This window comes from Pimephales promelas, chromosome 4 (genome assembly GCF_988280905.1).
Source record: "Pimephales promelas chromosome 4, fPimPro1.hap1.1, whole genome shotgun sequence".
NCBI lineage: Eukaryota > Metazoa > Chordata > Actinopteri > Cypriniformes > Leuciscidae > Pimephales > Pimephales promelas.
The window spans coordinates 6,746,569-6,767,543 of NC_142772.1; the positions used below are offsets into that span (position 1 = coordinate 6,746,569).

The window sequence follows — 20,975 nt, forward strand, 5'->3', positions numbered from 1 at the left end:
TCCGAGACTAGCCCTCCCCCTCATCTATAAGGATGAAGTGTCTAACAGTCCACCCTTCATTCTTTCGGTTAATTAGTGTCACCAATCAAAATTGACAACTCTTATTTTATATCGATTATTGCAGCATTTAATTATAAATGATTCATCTGTGCATCAAAATATCATCCCTCCTTCTTGCAGCAACATCCCTTCTCTTCTCCAATGACGTGTTTTCTGGCACAAGGGAGGGATCAACCTGTCATTCACATGACATCAGCAATAGTAAACAACAACCATCTAATCAATTCCTCACTACCGCCCAGTTTTTCTTGTTCAATTAAAATTAATTTAAATTCACATTAGCACTTTTTACAATACCTACATATTGTTGAATGAATGTATACATGATAATCAAGAGTAATCTGTTTTCAGAGGTGATTGTGTCAAAGCAATATTCATGTGACAGAAATGTAGTTCTAAGACAATACAAATAGGCCAATGCTGCTAAAATCCTTTATTTATTTAAGTACAAAACAATGAGCATTTTACTAGGCTATGTTGTGACCATATTGAAAAGTTGGCAGTTTTGAATATGTTGATTAAGAGTTGTTGGCATCATCTCTTCACAGGTGTTGGGTCATCTGAAATCTTCAGAGGCTTGGTCCAAACTGGAGCTGGTGTTATAACCCCGGAATGGGCAAATGGAGCATAATTAGCATAGCTGTTGTTATAATATATAATCATGTGCATTTCATCTGATATAACTGGAGCACAAGGTTATGAGATGCATTATGAGAATGCTTGGCTCAAAAGATGCATCTTTAATCTAAACTGGGAGAGTGAATCTGAGCCCCAAACTTTATCATAAAGGCTATTCCAGAGTTTAGGAGCCAAATGTGAAAACACTCTCCCTCTTTTAATGGAGCAGGTACCCAGCAAACACAGAAAGTTCCCCTAACGTTCCCAAATGGTCCCATGAGGTTATTTTTTTTAGGAACCAAACAAAAACGTTATAGGAACGTTCCATGTAGGTTATTTTTAGGTTCCATTTTTATAACACAAGGAGAATGTTCTGGGAACGTTCCCTTAACCTTAAGGGAAAGTTCTAGGAACGTTCTGGGAACCAATTACCAAGTGACGTTCCTGACACCAGGGGGACGTTCTCAGAATGTTTTGGAAACATTGGATTTCTGAATTAAATATTGTCCTCTAAACTTTCCCAGAACGTCCTGAATTTTTCCTGAAGGTCCTCCAAATAACTTCCCCAAACCCTTTAAAGAACTCCATATCGTGACTGTCTGGGAACGTCGTGGGATGGCAACGTTACAAGGCAACGTCCTTGACACCAGCGGGGATGTTCTCAGAATGTTCTGGGAACGTAAAATTACCTTAACCAAGATTAGTGTTTTGTTCCTCCTTCATTTTTAAAATGTTTTAAAAACTATATAAACTTGTAGGGTCATTAAAAACAAATTTCCCCTCCAAACATCACTTTTTGCCACTCCTCTACTTTGGTATTAGCAACTGAGAATTAATGCCATTAAATAACAATATTGCAATGTTTGTCCCAAAAGCACAATCACAGAAGCTTTTGTTTCCTTTTGTGGATTGGAGGAATTTATTCAGCAGACACAGCAAGTTCTTCTCCTCACATCTTCATCATACCAAAAGATGGCGGTAATTCCACCACAATCCATTTAGATTGCACTTAAGATACATATTTACCTCTATTATTATGCAAAATCTGAATGAGACAGCAACTTATTACACCAAAATAACGAGTTGGGAAACATTCGATGCAATCTGCAATCAATACGTTTAGATTCCAACTAAATCTGTGAAAAGCATTAATGTTTTCCCCTCAGCAAAGTAAATTTCAATTCTTATAAGATCCAGCAGATTGTGAAATATTACCCATAATGCCGATCTCAACATAATCACATCAGTCAGAGTATGCTGGAAGACATTTCAAGGCTTCTACACCAACCACACCATGTGTTAACTAAATATAAATATAATTGCACCGTTGATTCACCACACCACATCTTAATGTGTCTGATCTTGCCTAGAGCAGGGTTAAAGATGTGCTCTATTAACATACCATTACAGAGATCAAGGCATAGGGCACACCATTAAATCAACAGAGAGGTAATTTCATGCAGGGTATCGCATACGTACATATGAGTTAACCATAGACAATATCACATTAGTTTATTTCATCAATGGTTACACTAGCAAGCTAACGCAGTATGTCGAATAACATCAGTATCACTGGCTAAACACCCTCTTCTTATTTTCTTCAGACAACTCCACTTTAATCATAATTGTTCCCTCGAGGGAATTTTCCATGTGAAAACAAATGAAGAAAAACCAAGGTTAATTCACTAAGGAATTATATAGCCAAGCTGAGATATCTGATGTCTGTATCATTTTCTTGCTTCGTCAAAAAAGCAACACTCAGCGAATCCTCTCTATGTATGAGTGTGAATTCTTTATACAAAAAAGATGAGAAGGAAATAAAAAATGAGGAAAAAAAGATTCAAAAGGGAAATATTGCTGGGGTTTTGGTCCACTTGCGTGCTGGGATGAGGTGAGATGTCTAAAGTAGTTTTATACAACTCAATTAGGGAGTAAAACATCCCAAAAGACAGACTGAAGGGAAACTAATTGAATGATCCATCAGTCAGTGATGGCTTGTTCACAATTAAAAACAAATTAAATGACAACGAAGCGGAATGATTAAAGAAAGAAACCGGCCTTGTAGCAATATAGACCAAAATTGAGGGAGCACACACATTTTTTGCATTGCTCATTCAAAGATTAACATTCAAGACCAGATCATGGTCTTGAGAGGCTCCTGAAATATGTTTTTATCTTGCGTGTGCCTGTTTTAGCCTTGCAGTCTAGGCTCAGGTGTTCTGATGGATGTCCGCCTGGGGCCCCTGACCTTCCGAGGCCCCTAATTCAGTCCCGAATGTGAAAACAGACTGCTTAAACTGAAGTGCAAACTATATGTAATGTTTTTGGACACTTAATTGCATGTTAATTGCAATTAATTGAAAATGTATCAGAGTTCAAAAGTGTATTAAATAATGTTAGCTAAACGCCTCATTCGCGTCTTTGGATTGACTTAACATTGAAATCATTCGCGCCTGACGCGCCATTCGCGTCCGGTGTGAACGCACCATAAGTAATTTAATTTCTAAATTGTGGAAACCCGTTGCCTTAAAAAAATGAGGTAACCACAACTTATCGTATGACATAATTTGACTTGTGACTAATTAGATGTAATCTTTTTTTTAAATTTCTTTAAAAGTCTTCACAAAAATTGTAGGATATACAATTCTTAAAATATACAAAATTGTTCAAAACAACATTGTGTACTTCCATAAACTGCACAACCCCCCCCCCCCCCTTCTCTGAGAATAGATACAATTTAAATGGTCAATCTGTAAATCTTTCAATTTCAATATATTCAGAAAAGCAAAAAAGTGAAGAAAGCACTTTTTCACATTAAAACCCAGAATGTTCTGCCAATGCTGTAAAATAGCGTGAAATTAAATTCATACCCGTCAAAATACACTTTGTTCGATATCTTCGGATTAGCCAACTGTACATCCTTTCCTTCAATTTCCTTCAGTTAAGGAGGACACTATAAGACACAAGGAGCAAAAATCATGGGTCAAGTCAAGTGTGATGCACTCAACAATTTTTCAACAGTCCCTCTGTTCAAACTGTACTTTGTCTATACATAAACTGTAAAAAAATATTGATGGTTTAACTTAAAAAAGTATGTAACCTGGTTGTCTTAACTTTTAAGTTCATTGAACTGGAAAAAGTGAGTTAATACAATAAAGGAGATTAATTTAATCATCAGAAACTCAAAATTATATGTTATCTGAGCTAAATAAATTATTTAAGTTGATTTGACAAAAGAAAAAATGTTGTGATTACTACCCTGTAAAATAATATTGTTGGTTTAACTTAAAAAAGTAAGTAACCTGGGTTGCCTTAAAATTTTAAGTTGATTGAACTGGAAAAAGTGAGTTAATACAATGAAGTAGATTAATTTAACCATCAGAAACTCAAAATAATACGTTATCTCAACTAAATAAATTATTATAAAGTTGATTTGACAAAAGAAAATATGTTGTGATAACAAATCTTGAAAATATTTTTTACAGTGTACATAAAAAGTAGGCTATTAACTTTAAATGTAATATCATACAATTAAAACCTTATAATCAAGTTCTCTAAGTATGCTCTAAACACATAAAAATAGGTGTGTTCTTCAAAGCACGACAAAAGATGACCAGAACATGATTTAAAATGTACTTTCAAATAAAGCTTTTTATTTAGTATTACTTCAAAGTGTACTTTGCACACTTAAGTGACCTTTTATTCCATTAATATGATTTTTTTTTTAATTTAAAACTACAAGTGCACATTCACATCCCAACACAAAAGATTAGGGGCCCCTGACAGTCCGAGGCCCATTGTTCCGGCCCATAATCCAGCCCTGAGAGTTGAAACAGGATGCATGATTATTTATTTACATTGCAAGGCTTTAAAAGGAGACAGTATGTCAGAACGAAATCCCAAAACCTTCCTTGTGATATGATCTGCTCTGAAGTGTGCTATAAATTATATTCATAAAACAAATAAGGGAGTAAGCAGACCTGCTCGCTTTGAATGATACATTAGACATGCGGACCGCCTTCAGTCTAATGGAAATGTGCATTGTAACATTATTATTTCCATTGATTTCTGTCCAACCCAATGTCAGGACATTTAATCTTTTATTTATTGCTTTCTCTCGCCACCACACCCGTCGCCAGGCTCATTTTTTCTATTCAGCGTAAATCAATATCGGTCTTGAGAGATTTCACTCACTGCTTTTTTCTTGACTCATGTCCTTTAACATCCGTTGCCTTCTTTTCTTTCTCCCTTTCTCACGGTCTGTGTTTGATTTCCAATTAAGCTGTCTCCAGGCATGACTCCAGCATGACCTTTAGCAGGTTGTAGTGCTGAGAGACACTGGCTGAAGCACAATAAACATCTCTGTTCAGAAAGGCAGTGATGGATTTTTTTTTTTAAAGCAGCATGCAAGCAACTGCATTTCAATGTAATGTGATTGCATGTTTTCATCTGTTTTAAAGGTCATATATGTAACTTTTCTTCTAAAATGAATCATTTTTTATTGCATGTGTGTAAAGCGGTTGTAATCACGCATTACAATGATCCACTTGTCGGGTTTTGCTATTACCTCTGATGGCCAGTATTCCTATTTCTATGTGAAGTCTCTGGGTCGGATTTTCTGCGAAATCATCAGATGTGACGTGCACGCGTGCTCCCGAGCCGCTCTCCTTTTATATACAGTCTATGCGACGGCACTGCAGTGAACGTCATGAAAAATTACATACAGTACCTTTAATGTTTTCATCAGTCAGTGATAGTTTGACGAGGTGCACAATCTTTAGTCAAAATTATTCAAAACTAAAAAAAAACTAATACAAGAGGGGCCCATTTTTAATATTAATATTTGATTATGCACTTTTTTCCCTTCAAAATATGCTCATGTTGGCTCCACTTTCAAAAGGATTCAGAAAAAACAGATCCACACACAGTATTACATTTAAGGCATTTAGCAGATGCTCTTATCCAGAGCGACTTACAAAAGATGGTTTTACGTCTCATATGGGAGCATGGTCAAACAGATGGCAAGCATGTCAGCACTATCTGCTAAAGAAGGGCTTCCTGTACAAAATAAAACAAGATCTATAAACCTATCCACTTACTTTTAAACAGAGTACTTATGGAAAAAAATACTTTTGAAGAATATACTTGAGCGCAAACTGAATGAAATGTTTTTGACACAGAGTAGAAAATAATTTTTCGACCTTGTAAATAAAACAAAAATATTTTTTATAAGAATTTATATCAAAATTTGTTTAACCCCTGTAATATCTTAATTTGTGTCTACACATTATCTTTGGGGGCTTCAGGGACCCCAGACAATAACATTCAATTTTGTAACAGTATAATATATATTTTTTTAACAAATTAAATTTTACTCTGCACAAATGTTGAGTAAAACCGTTAATAAACAGTTTTTGGAGTATTTTTGATATCTTTTAAATTTCTATAAATTAATTAATAAATGTATATTTAAATAGGCTTTTTACAAAAAAAGCGGCATTGTTTGAAAAATGCACTTTATAAAGGACCCAGATTTCTAATTTTCATTCATGGAGATAAGATGGATAATTTTACATGGTTTAATGTAAGATTTTTGTCAATTTTTTGGAAAATGCAGTTTAATATATATATATATATATATATATGGATGGCTAAAGACCTCCACTATAAACTATTTGCTATTTGACTAACAAAGTTTTTCCAGTTGGATTCATATCTAAATATTCTAAAATCACAATTATAACAATATATATATATATATATATATATATATATATAGATACATACATATAGCATTTTTTGTACTGACAAAGTTTTTCAATAATGTTACATTATGATTAGAATCAAACCTCAACAAGATGTTACAAAGAGAAATGTTTCAAAGTTTCAGTTACGAACTGTAAAAGAACAAAAATTAACAGAAATGAACAATTATTTCATTTTGAGAAAAAAAGTTAGCCTCTATAGTTTTATAGCCTCACTAATGTATTCCTGTGTGTGTGTGTGTGTGTGTGTGTACATTTTCGTCGTGTCATTGTCACTAATTTATATTTGTGGTGGTTCTGCATTTTATTTGACAAATTACAAGTTAAATTACATACTGAGAAGAAAAGAAAAAAAACAAAAACAGTTACCCTCTACAGTTTAATAGCCTTACAAACGTATTCCTGTGTGCATTGTTCATTTTTTTCACGCTAACATAAAAACAGATATCATTCCAAAAAAAGTGTTAAGAGCCATAGAAAGTTTCATACCATTTGGTCAAACAGATTTTATTTTTTTTTGACATTTGACCAAAAGTCATTGGCGGGTTAAAAAGACCCCGAAGATAACCAGAGGGTTAAATCATTGTGTAACATGCAGTGTAATTGTTTGCCAAATTTACAAGCAAGTTCTGTGTGAAAATGGTTTCTACCCCATTTTTTCCAGTTCACTAACTAATTGCAATTATATGAAAAAAATGAATTATAGTTTACATTTATGTTAAAATAGGGTAGGCAATTTTTAGAAAGGCTAGCAAAAGCAAGCTAGCTTTGAAAGCATAGACCCCACCCTCTCAAATGAGAGAGTCCTCATCAGCGACAGCCCTTCTATCTAACAACCACTCTTCACTTTTGTTCCCAGGGACACGGGGGGTTAATGAATATCATCACACTCCAAACAAGAAGAATGAAGTTCTTCAATCTATAGATGAGCTCTTGGAGCTCTGAGGCCCTGTTTACACCTGGTATTAAGATGCGTTTTGGTCGATCAGATCACAAGTGGACGACACTAAATACAGGTTTAAACATTTTGACCACTTCCAGAGGTAGTCGAAAACGCATTTGGCCGGATTGTTTTCATAGTGTTAAACACTCATGTGGTCGAATGTGTTCGAACAGCCACAAAAGACCGTCTACTCTCCGCCTACTGGCCTAATGTGTAAAGATTATAGCGCGCCAGACAGGCGGGATATACATTTTGTTGACTAGAAAGAGACCCGAGTTTGAGTTGAAGATGAAAAACATACCAAGCGCAATGTCCTCTCGCCATTCCTGATTTTTAACACACACACACACACACACACATTCGGTGTGATCTTGCGGTTGTCAGAGCAGAAACGAAAGCTGATGCTCTCCATATGTTTTCCATCATCTCCAGTCGTGTTCGTATGTTGATTGCTCAAGCTTATGTCGTCCATTAGATCAAAAGATTCGAAAAACACATACATTTATCCGCCCACACACTGTAAAAAATAATCGTGATTTTAATAGTAAAAGACTGTAAAAATGCTACAGTGAAAAACTGTTAATTGGTTAACAGAACCTTTCCTTACTATATACGGTAAATAACTGTGATAGATCTTATGGTAAATTTCATGTAATTTTACTGTAAAATACTGTTAAATTTACAGTTTTTAAAGTGAAAATGAACAACTCATCGCATAATTTACAGTGAAAAAACATAAATTGACATTACCACAATTCCCTGCGTGACACTCCACAGTTGATGTATTTTTGTTGAAATAACTTGTTTCTTCATAGTTTGCTTAGTCTTTTTCTAATCAGTTAGGTACATAAGGGTTTTATGTGACATTTAATCTTGTTAAATTAATGTTTATTGCCTTTTTAAAATTTCATGTGTGTTACCATGATGGTGTTTAATGTTTGAGTGAATGACACTGTGCCGCTTCTATATGTTAATATTAATTTTATTGTGAAAGAGCTACATGTGATGAATTTCCATACATCATGTGACTCTTATTACTGCTGTGATTGATGGATGTCAGTTTATTACAACGGTATAAAACATATATTTACACTTTAAATGGTTGATAATGTAACAGTATATCAGATAATTAAATATGGTTTATTTCCATAAATTTTAAGTTAAGCCAACACATTCTCACCCCAAGGCGTCACCTTTGACCATGCTTCAATATTTGACGTTTTAGGCGCCCTTTAGCGTCACTTACATGACGCGATCCTACGGCGTCATCTAACTGACGCTAAAGGAAAGCGTCAGTTAGAGGACGCGGTTAGGTTTAGGTCTGGGGTGGGGGTAGGGTACACGCGATCCTAGGGCGTCATCTAACTGACGCTAACGGGCGCCTAAAGCGTCAGATATTGAAGCATGTCCAAATGCTTCCCAAGGCGTCAGTTAGGTGACGCCTTGGGGGTGAGAATGGGCTGTATTACCGTAAATTCTTTCTACCATATTTTATACAGTAAATTTCTGGCAACCACAGCTGCCGGTATTTTACCGTAAATTGAACACATTTTTTTTTTTTACAGTGTAGACCGTCCCCACAGAAGTGGTTAAAAGTGGACAAAAAAACTGTTGTGTCAAAAAAACGGAAATGTGTCTCCCTCGTCTACTTGTGATATACGATCGAACAAAACGCATCTTAATACCAGGTGTAAACAGGGCCTCAAAGACTTTCTGTGACTCACAGCTTATTTCAACCTCATCATCCTCCCAGGAAAAGTGAATCAAAATCCATCATCACACCTTTATTGTGTTACAGATTTTACCAAAGTATTAAACTTTGACACGAAACTCATCCTGCACCGTTTGTACTATAGACATGAATGATACCTCAAATCCTACAGCTTGGCGAGGAGGAGGTGTGCTTTTCTAAGCAATTGGTGGATGGATTTGTCTTCCTTGTGATAAAATGGCCAAAATATCCTATAGACTTACATTGAGCCATTTCAAAGAAGCTCTTTTGACTTGAGGCAGTCAGCAACCACAGAACAACCACTGTGACAGTGAGTTTAGCAGATACAGCATTTTACAAACATCTGACATCTTGATCGGAATCTGAGGCCATTCTCTCATCATTTAGATTTTGTCTAATTCTATAACGATAAGTCTATAATCCCACCCACTTTGAAGCGATACTGAACTGCAGTGGAAAAGCAAACCGAGCCAAAGGAAAGCGAACCGTGCCGAGTCGTAAAATCACCAGTCTATTTGAAGGAGTGAACGAAAACGAGTGATTGAATTTGGGCACTGAGTGTGCCAGAAGGGCTGTTTGATATTGATACCTTGTGTGATATTACATTGTACCCACATTGGACCAGCAGTTTGGATGATTCAACTGCGGGCGCCATCTTCTGGTCAGATGAGGGATTTCATTAGGTAAGACCCTCACAGTGCATTATGGGTATTCTATAGCATCTGATGGACACTTGTTATTGGGGTGCATGGACTCGGACACCACTACATATGGCTGTCTCCTCAAAATGTAATTAAGGGTAGAGGAGGCAATTTCACACTCAGCTCAAAACTAAAATGAGCAGGGAAACAGGAACTAAAAGAATGACAGAATGCCAAATAAAAGTCAATAAAATGGAACATAACCAGTTAATAATACAAAAGTCAATAAAACGACCATAAACCACACTGAAAAAATAAGCAAATTATTAAGTATGAAAACTAAGATTAAAAAAATATATGAAATACACTGTAAAAATGAATATGCTTTATCTGATCAGTAAAATTGTGGCAACAGATTAAGCAATATTATTTATTAAATTGAACAAATTAGAATTGAGTAATAGTTAATCAAATTAACATTCTAATTAATTCTAATTTGTACAATTTAATTAATAATATTGCTTGTAATATGTTGACACAATTTTATTGAGTAGATAAAGCATATTATTTTTTTCAGTGTAGAATAAAAGGTCCCACTTTATATTAAGTGTCTTTACCAACTTTAACATGAATTCATTAATTAAATTTATAATTTGGTACAATGCACTTATTGTGTACATGGTTTTACATCATAATTATATATATATACAGTATATATATATAATATATATATAAAAATCTGCATTACACTTTTGAACATACCATCTAACCCATCCTTAAATCTGACCATACCAAACATCCCACCTCAGTAGCACCTCAAGTGTTTTGCAATACAACATGAAGTACATTACACCTAACAATTATTGTAAATACATATAACGACACCAATTCTGCAGTGTAACTGAATACAAATATCATAATAAAACAATATTGTTACAATAATATTAAAATATAATTTTTGGTGAATTGTATTCTAAATGTCAGAGCGAGTTCAGCACTGTGGTTTGAACAGCGAGATGTCATGACTGACATGAGAAGAGGCAAAATTTCCAGTTATCTGTCTTCTTTTTCCACACTGACAGCTACTCTCAGTGGCTGCATGAGAAAGTCCTCGACATCCTGCTGAAAATTACACCATCGCTAGTAGCAACCAAAGTAGATACAATAAGTATTGACTGTACTGTCTGTACAAATGGGTCTGATTTCATCACTTTCACAGATAGTCAGTCCTAAATATTGGATATGATAAGGAAATCAGATTTATATGCTGTGTAAACAAAACCTTAAGTGCTGTTCACCCAGGACCTGTCTTTATATACACATGTGCCAGATGGTCTTATTTGACTATAGAGTCACATCTCTCTGTTTTTAATCATTAAAAACGTACGGTAGCAAAAATGAGCGTCAAGAGTAATAAGTACACAAGACAGTTTGAGGTGGGGGTCTGTTAGTTCACCCAAAAATACACTTGGATTATTAGGAACACCATACTAATACTGTGTTTGACCCCCTTTCACCTTCAGAACTGCCTTAATTCTACGTGGCATTGATTCAACAAGGTGCTGAAAGCATTCTTTAGAAATGTTGGCCCATATTGATAGGATAGCATCTTGCAGTTGATGGAGATTTGTGGGATGCACATACAGGGCACGAAGCTCCCGTTCCACCACATCCCAAAGATGCTCTATTGGGTTGAGATCTGGTGACTATGAGGGCCATTTTAGTACATTGAACTCATTGTCATGTTCAAGAAACCAATTTGAAATGACATGGTGCATTATCCTGCTGGAAGTAGCCATCACAGGATGGCCATAAAGGGATGGACATGGTCAGAAACAATGCTCAGGTAGGCCGTGGCATTAAACGATGCCCAATTGGCACTAAGGGGCCTAAAGTGTGCCAAGAAAACATCCCCCACACCATTACACCTCCACCACCAGACTGCACAGTGGTAACAAGGCATGATGGATCCATGATCTCATTCTGTTTACGCCAAATTCTGACTCTACCATCTGAATGTCTCAACAGAAATTGCTTTGCCTTCTATATTGGATCTGACTGGAATGCTGCAACACACGCAAGTAAGGGTCGAACATGTATGGGCGAATCATTCCGGTTGCCATTTTACAACATTGGAAGTTTTCAAAACAATTCCCGCCACGTGCACTGACCTGTGAGTTGAAACTCATTATAATATGCAAAACTGTTATCCACAGCAGTAGGCTGCGTTTACTTCCAAGTCTTCAATGCGAGCAAGTCTCAAAACTAGGGTAGAAAATAGCCTATTACATATTCATTTAGATGTTTTTGAATGTAAAAACCAAGCGAACGTCATAAGTTGACCTCAGACAACAATATTAAAAAATTAAAAAGCCAGTTCATGACCCCTTTAACAGAAGCCCGACCGAACAAACCTCATTGATTCTTGCAGAAGCTCAAACATGCTGCGTAACACAAGAATGAAGCTCACCGATTCTCGCACAACAAGTGATCATGTTTCCATTTACCACAACTACGTGCGTTGATGAATGTTCATATGTGAATAAAAACCCAAACTCATATAAATTCACATTGTTTATCTTCTCACATAAAGCGATCGGCAGCTAGGTTAAATGTGGTTAGGTGGGTCACGGGTACATTTTAAGTAAACATACTATACATGATATGGGTAACACTTTACAATAAGGTTCATTTATTAAACATTAGTTAATGTATTAACTAACATGAACTAACCATGAGCAATACATTTGTTACTGTTTTTGTTAATCCTTGTTAATACAAATCCAGCTGTTCATTGTTTGTTCATGTTAGTTCACAGTGCATTAACTAATGTTAACAAGATTTTAATAAAGTATTAGTAAATGTGTGAAATTAACATTAACAAATATTAACAAATGCTAGCCTATAGAAGTATTGTTCATTCTTAGTTAATGTTAACTAATAAACCTTATTGTAAAGTGTTACCATGATATGTTAAACCTACAGTATTAATATTAACAACAATTCTATCATGTCAGAATTAGGTACCATATTACTGTTCCATGCTAAATGATAGCATCTAAGCTATGTTTTACAGATGACAATCATAGTTTCCCCAGCAGCAGGGTTCTAAAATATTTAAATCGCTAAAGTATTTAATGATTTGTTTATGGTGGCGCGCAGTTTGTCCTTAGTTCACACGTGTAATTTATACAACACCCCCCACAGGAGAAACAGCAGTCCTCCAGGTCAGGGGCGGGAATCATTTCACAGAAAGCACTCATGGGCAATCGCCAGGCCCCACTCAACGGTGACGGCTGATTTACCTGCTAAACTCACTGCGCCATGACGGAAAGCAAAGGTGGCGCTGGATGGAGGAAAACAATAAAATGGAGAGAGATAAATGAGAATGTGCAGAGGCTAGAAAGACTGTAGAGTGGCGTGTTAATGACTGGAGATGAAAATTAGATTAGCAGGCGCGTATGAGAGAGAGAGAGAGATTGAAACGTGGGTGAAATTGGCCGCTAAAGAGAGGTAAAATAGTGAGAATGTGGAAAGAAGATTGTGTGATAGCAATGACACATGATACGCAGATAGGCTGAGATTACTGAAAAGGCAATGTAGAAAAACAGAAGCAGGTAATGAGAAAAGGACAGATAACGCTGAGAGAGAATACTCTTGTTAAGCCGTACCAGGATGAGATGGCTTCGTGCAGAGAAGTACCACCGAGAACACAAAAACACTTGATTATTGCTCAAATTGCGAATGGTGCTGTGTCAGCTTAGAGAAGAGAGAGAAGAAATGCAGGTCTCTTGATACAGGGCAGAGAATGGGCAGCTCTAGGATTGAACACGATGAGAAAAAGCACTTGATTGGCACATAGAGAGATTGTTTTTTTTTTATAGTCTCCGTGCATTTGTTCTCACCTCCTTAAGTCTTTTGAATGTTGCCTTGAAGTAAATATATTCATCTGATGTCTCCCCTTGATTTCTTCACAAAACATTATCTTTCCATTATGACAAAGGGCTGCCACAAACTCTGTTGCATGCTGAGCAGGGTCAGTTTCTGTTTATACCACAAGAGAGCACTCGGTTCCTGCGGAATAATCACACCAGACTCCACATGCAGAGAATAGACGAGAATGGATACAGTTACACAAAATTATTTATAAACTAAAAACTGTTTTGGATTTTTGAAACATTTCATACAAAGAAACACTGATATAAAATGAATAAGAAATATTTAAAGTTCAAACAAACTCATGGATCACACATTGAGAATGTAAACTCATTTCCTTGCCTTCATTGAAGCACAATATTCCCTTTTTAGATCATTAATTTATGAAATGTACATGTAATAGCATTGTATCTCAAAGATGTTTGCTGTCCAATTATAAAGCTGAAGAATATCAGTGTTGGTTTAAAGGCTACAGTTTTTTTTTTAATTATTATTATTTTTATATTTCATGTTGCTCTTAATTTGTTGTAGCAAGCCCTGGATTTCAAGTCAAAACCTTATTCTCTCTCTCTCTCTCTCACACACACACACACATTTATCATAATCAGTTGATTGATAGACCTAGTTAAATAATACAATTTAAACACACTCTTACAAATGAAATTGAAAAAAAAAATGTATAAAAAATAATGTATATAAAAATATATTTATGATCCCGTCAGATCATAAAACCTGCATTATATTACAAAAATGCATGTTTGAAGTAGGGTGGTATCAGAGGAACATTCAAGTGTATGTAATCTGAAAAAGACAACACCAAGAGCTGATATCACATCATTACTACAGTCATTGTTGTCTTTTTTCCCCCTGTTTAGTATGTACCGACACGCCCCTTCACCCCTATATTCCGCACCCCGCCTTCCCATTACTGTCATGTGACACTCAGTAACTCTTGTCCCATCCCTAGGATTTGACAGCAATCTTGTCGGAGTGCACTCAGCAAGCAGAGTGAAAGCCCTTCTGTATCTCACAACCTCATTCACTCGGGGACCATTCCTGCAGATGTTCACTCAGCCCGTGGACAGTGTAATCAGGACAGATTTTACATGCTGTGATGGAAATACGCGAAACAACTGCTGTGTGGTTGGAAGGAGACGTAGCTTGGGTATATGCGCAAAAAGATTTAGTGAGCAGCTACATGTGTCTCAGGCTGCACATCTGAGGAATCACGCTTGGAAAACGGCTTGCTTTGAATTACATTTGACTCATCATTATCATTCATTGTACAATTGCTGGCCATAAAAAAAAATATGAGTAAAAACAAAGTCAGGTTTGCAGAACTTAAAAATATGGTGGTAATATTAAGGTTCATAACCTAAATCTACAATAATAATAATTTTTTTTTTAAATTAATTGACAAGTTAATATACCAACCAGGTGACATGAAACAAATGCAATATACAATGTTCAGGGTAATGCAGAAAGAGCCTTTCTGTACTGCAATGTCAATGTTTCATGCAAAGAAAAGGCATTAAGTTTAAACTATAGTCTCTCATAGCAATACCTATAGAGGCTTAGTTCGAAACCGCATACTCACTAAGTAGATACTTACTGTAAGTACTCAAAGAGCACTAAAAGAGCAGGTACTAAATAGCTTGAAAGCATAAAGTATGATCCGGACATAATCCGCCATCTAAAAATATCACGAATCACGATATTAATGAAACTTGCTCTTTTTGTGGTCTTGTTGAAGAAACAAGTGCACATTTATTTTGTGATTATAGACCATTTCACAAGATGTAAACAACACTGGTCCAGAAGCACTTCCTGTTTCAGTTTGTAACTGTTTTCTTTATTTCACATGTAAAGAAAACATCTTAAAGATGTTTGTTTAACTTTTTGATTCAGTTTTAAATGTTCTGTTGGTTGTATTTTATCCCAGCTTTTATGTAGTGTTAAAAAACTGAAACAGGAAGTGCTTCTGGACCAGTGTTACATCTTGTGAAATGGTCTATAGACGAATCCGACGAGCGTTCTGTGTAGGCTGCCATCTTGTGGCGACGCCATTACTGAGCTGTTACACAGGCATATAGACATATGCACCGGTATGTAAACAAACCTCGGTGATAACGCGAACTCACCCTCGATGACAGCTACAGCCAGGCAGAATGACTTGTTGGTTTGATCTGTGACTGCAGTGGCCTCCAGTCACAGATGAAGGTACAAACGATCTTACAGATTAACGTTATTTATGAAAATAGCTTGGCAAGCTAGCTAGGCTAACGTTTGCTAACGAGGAAACTATAAAAAGATCTGTCCATTTGGCAACAATAAATAAATAAATGAATGAAATCAAATAAACAAATTCATGTTTTTCATTTGTCCATTATTTATCTCATTTTCACATTGCAACAGGCAAGGGTAAGGTAACGTTACAGCTAGAAAGTATACATAATATCGACCAATTAGTCTTTTTAAACCATGGAAAGAGGTCAATATAACAGCAGGAAAACAATTATGTCACATAACTTTACATTTAGCTCAGGAAAGCCATTTAATGACCATAGCATGTTAATTGAATAGAAAAAATAGCAAGAGAGGAGATTTTGCTGATCACTATATCCCATATTTATTATATTTTTTTTTACTCATGTCATTAAATAATTGTTATTATACGCGAATGTCCACGTCTTGTACTCGCCCAGGAAATCTGTAAACCGTACGGCACCAGACAGGGGCAGTCGACCCGGGGTATTCACAATGTTTTCTCTTCAAAATTTAAATTTTACTGCCACCATTGAAACAATTTATAACGGAAACTGTTTACCCACTCGACATTACACAAGGGGTAACGTTGTAACGTTAGTGACAGTCGTAAATCGCGGGCTGTTTATTCCAGTGGACGCAAGTTGCAACTAAAACAATAGGAGGCAATGGCGCAACGCTACCCAGCAACAGCTCAGTAATGGCGCCCCGCTTACTTCCGGTAGTTTCGCCGGATTCGTCTATAGTCAGGGGCATAGCACCAATTTTTTGGGCCCTGGTTACAAACCATCTTGCTGGGCCCCCAGACCAAATACCATAGTGATACCAAGGGTGGGGTATTGTATTTTTTATCATAAAAACACTTAAAATGTAAACAAAATAAGCCACACCGTTTAATATATTTTTGTTTTATTGTCAAAAGTACTACTTCAGTGTTCCAGACTAACTTTTTTTACTAGGAGCGCTGTTGCCCCTGACTGAAAATTTTAGGATCAGAAGCAGAAAATTTAGGGGCAAACCTTAAATCAGCTTGCAATGAAGTTATTAAAATATTCCCCAAAATAACTGTATTATTGACAAATTATTTAGTAATAAATAGACTTAACATACAGATATTATGATATGCTGTTTTATCTTAAGTTCACAGGGCTCCAGACTCAAATTTGAGGGCAGCACCACCTCAAAAGAGAACTCACACTGAGTTCTACAATAATAATAATAATAATAATAATAATAATAAAATAAAAATCACTAAGCTTAATTTAGGGTGTAGATGAAATTAACTTTAGTTATTATCATTCAAAATGTCTTCATATGAATTAAAAAACAAAAGTAGTGAAAACATGTATATTAAGGAGTGAAAATACCCAATAAATTTGTAAGTCAATTGTAAGTCGCTTTGGATAAAAGAGTCAGCTAAATGAATAAATGTAAATGGTTCGTTCACCCAAAAATGAAAATTAGCCCATGATTTTCTCACCCTGAAGTCATCCTAGGTGTGTGTGATATACTTCTTCCTGATGAATACAATATAACTGAGTTATAATAATAAATGTCCTGGCTTCTCCAAGCTTTATAATGGGAGTGGAATGGCTGGAGAAAATTTGAAGTCCAAAAAAAGTGCATCCATCCATGATTAAATGTTAGTGCATGTATAGAAAACTGACTTTGAAGACTTCTAAACTGACTTCTTGAAAAATAGTGTTGTATTACTCGTATAAACGCCCCCTAAGCAAAGAACTAAAAATAACTTTCCTATGACTATATCGGAGCATTAAATCACATTCAGTGTTTGTGCGTTACTTGTGCTTGAGTGTGAGCTGGTGGGTGCAGTTCACTTAATGGCCACCGGTGTCGCTAATAACCACAATAACAAGGGTTTATGAATTCTACAGTATACAATTGTAATCAAAATAATTCAACCCCCATTACAAACAGCTTTGTTGGATAAATGTACAGACTTTCAGCTGTTTGCTATGAACAAATCAATCAATAGTAATTGAAATAGCTCAACACAACAAAAGTTTCAAGTGGTTTCCTCAAATTCAACTGAAAATGCCACTTTTAATGAGTGCAGTCTCTTGAAGGAGTTTTACCGCACTCAAGATAAACAAGGTGCCAGACAGACAAGACTAGAAAACTAAAAAAATAAATACTGTCCGCACACTTGAATCTTAAGCAAATTTAATAGCCAAACTTTCAGTCAAAAGACCATCATCAGGATTTTTTGAATGACTGCAGTCTCAAAATGATTTAACCCCCTGATTAGTATCCCTTAAAACAGCACGAATCTGCAAAACACGTCTCAAGTTCACCTGATGCAACTAATCAAGGGCTTCATTAGTTGCATCAGGTGTGCTTGAGCTAGAACACATTAAATATCTGAACTGGCTAAGTATGTTGAGTGTCTTATTTGACTGCATGTTAAAAATATGCCAAAGCCAAAAGAATGGTCCAGAACGTTAAGAGAATATTTCATTACCCTTCACAGAAGGCAAGGCACTAAATGTTCCTAGAAAGACTGTTGGAAGCATACAGTAGTTCGCAAGTTTAAGGTTAAAGGAACAGAGATTACACTACCAGGACATGGCAGAATTAAGAAGCTATCAATGGCTGAAACTAGATTTCTGAGAAGGCAGGTTCAGATAATCCCTCGAGTGACTTTCAAAAGACCTCCAGAAAGGCAACAGGCACTGGCAACAGGCACTGAGGTTCCAGTTAAGGTCCTTGCACACCGAGTCCGAAATTTTCGGCTGAAATATTCGCATGTTAAAAAATGAATACAACGTCACGGTATGTCAATCATGTTCGCACACTGCCTCCGAAACTTTCGTCCATAATAAAAAAGTTTTTTTTTTTGCGTTTTTCACATCAGTACCAACGTGATCTCATGAGAATAGGTATGTATTTGTACGTAAAGTGTCGTTCTATCATACGTATATATAATTACGCTTTATATGCGCAGAAACATATAATACATATTTATAGTACCAAAACGTAAAATATTTATGTATTGACAGCACAAAAACGTAATTTATTTACGTATGAACAAATCCACCAACGTACACATTTGTACGCATCACAGTTTATGCATATTAAAGGGTTAGTTCACCCAAAAATGAAAATTAAGTCATTAATTACTCACCCCCATGCTGTACCAACCCCGTAAGACCTTTGTTCATCTTCGGAACACAAATGAAGATACTTTTTATTAAATTTGAGAGCTGTATAACTACCACATAGGCTCCTAAGGGAATGACTCTTTTCGGCCCATAAAGTCAATGAAGAAAATGTTTAAATATTCCATGTGACTACAGTGGCTCAACTATAAGTTTATCAAGTGACGAGAATACTTTTTGTGCGAAAAAACAAACAAAAATAACGACTTTATTCGACTATTCCTTTTCTTCCTTGTTGGCCTGAAACGAGACTTCAATACGATTTCCACGACGCATGCGCGAGAATTGCGATCTCCTTCAACTACTTCAGTTCAGTTCTCGCGCATGCGTCATGGAAATCGTATTGAAGTCTCGTTTCAGGCCACTTACAGCTCTCAAATTTAATAAAAAATATCTTCATTTGTGTTCCGAAGATGAACGAAGGTCTTACGGGGTTGGTACAGCATGGGGGTGAGTAATTAATAACCAATGACTTAATTTTCATTTTTGGGTGAACTAACCCTTTAATATCGTAGCATTATGTTTTGACTATTGCATTCCACTGTCTTATTAATGAAGTTTTCAGTCGCATTTATTGATATAATACTCATAAATATTAACATTTTGCTCGTTTCGCCTGCATGGTGTTAAACAATACACTATAAAACCTTAAAAATACATTCTTTAACGTTACTCGTTAACCATTTTGTAATATAGTTTATTTACCTTGAGACACAAAGCGTTTTCTCCCATAAAACACAACAAAAGTTCACAAAAGACATCAATTTTATTAGTTTGATGTAATCCAAATCTTTAGAATCCATAGTTGTTTGCAAGAAACAACTCCTAATTCAGCCTTTTATCCAGTCGTGATCGGTCCTGATCTTCGTCTCCATTCTCAGCAGCGACCGTACATGTCAAATCCTGCACTGGTGATGAATTCAAATTCAAAAATTGCGCCCTTGAGAAGCGATACGTCGTGTTTTACGGCAGTGATATCAAACGCTCATTGGCTCTTCCCTGCTTCGTCACAGATTGCGACATGAAGGACTCGGTGACGGTTGATTTAGTTCATTTGAAATGGAGAAGCGCGAACCTAAGGCGGATTTACATTTTCATTGATTATTAATTTAATTTCTGCTCTGTACTTCATACAAAACTATTACAATACTGCCAGAGAGGACCGCGACTGCAACGCTTCATCACGTGAACGGCTTTTGATATCGTTTTTTCGCAATAAATAAATTATTGTGATTATACTTGTCTGTTAGTTATGTTTTTCTTCATAATTGTAGTTTGTTACGTAGTTTTAAGGAATTGTTATGGGTAGGTTTAGGGGTAGGAGTAGGAGTATTTTAATGATATATTGTTAATAAAACTGCCATTTCCCAACACATCTGTCCATTACGTTTTATCCTTTTTTATATTATGTATAAAATGTGTATGTTTAGGTTTGGGATTAGGGTTACGGGATCTTACATTTATCTATAAAATGGTAAAAGGGAAATTATACAGATATCTTTATGATATAGAATATACGTAAATAGTTAACGTTTTGTAGCTGTATAAACGTAATAATGTTTAAATGTAACATACGTCTATATTATACGTTTCCGCATCTATCCAAACGTACTAAAAAATACGTTTTCTATCTTTGCAAAAACGTAAAATACCTACGTATGAACAATGAGACCAGGCTGTCAGTACCTAGTATACCAAGTATATCGGTACAGGTGTTTTGACAATTCACAGACACAGAGTGACTATGAAAAAACGCATATGCGCAAAAATTTGTGTCTAAATGTCTGAAAAACGACCCAGAACACCAAGATGTACACCACTACTGACCCAAAAGCA

General features: G+C 35.9%; 1 long non-coding RNA gene across 1 annotated transcript in view; it reads right to left on the bottom strand.

Annotated features, from left to right (window-relative positions):
• Positions 1-338: 338 nt before the first annotated feature.
• LOC120471814 (uncharacterized) overlaps positions 339-20,975 on the bottom strand; it is a 39,838-nt gene continuing 19,201 nt past the window's right edge. The window contains exons 3-4 of the long non-coding RNA XR_016168163.1: positions 3,549-3,631; positions 339-653 (exon numbers count right to left, since the gene is read on the bottom strand). This is a non-coding gene — a long non-coding RNA (uncharacterized LOC120471814). The remainder of the gene's footprint in view (positions 654-3,548; positions 3,632-20,975) is intronic.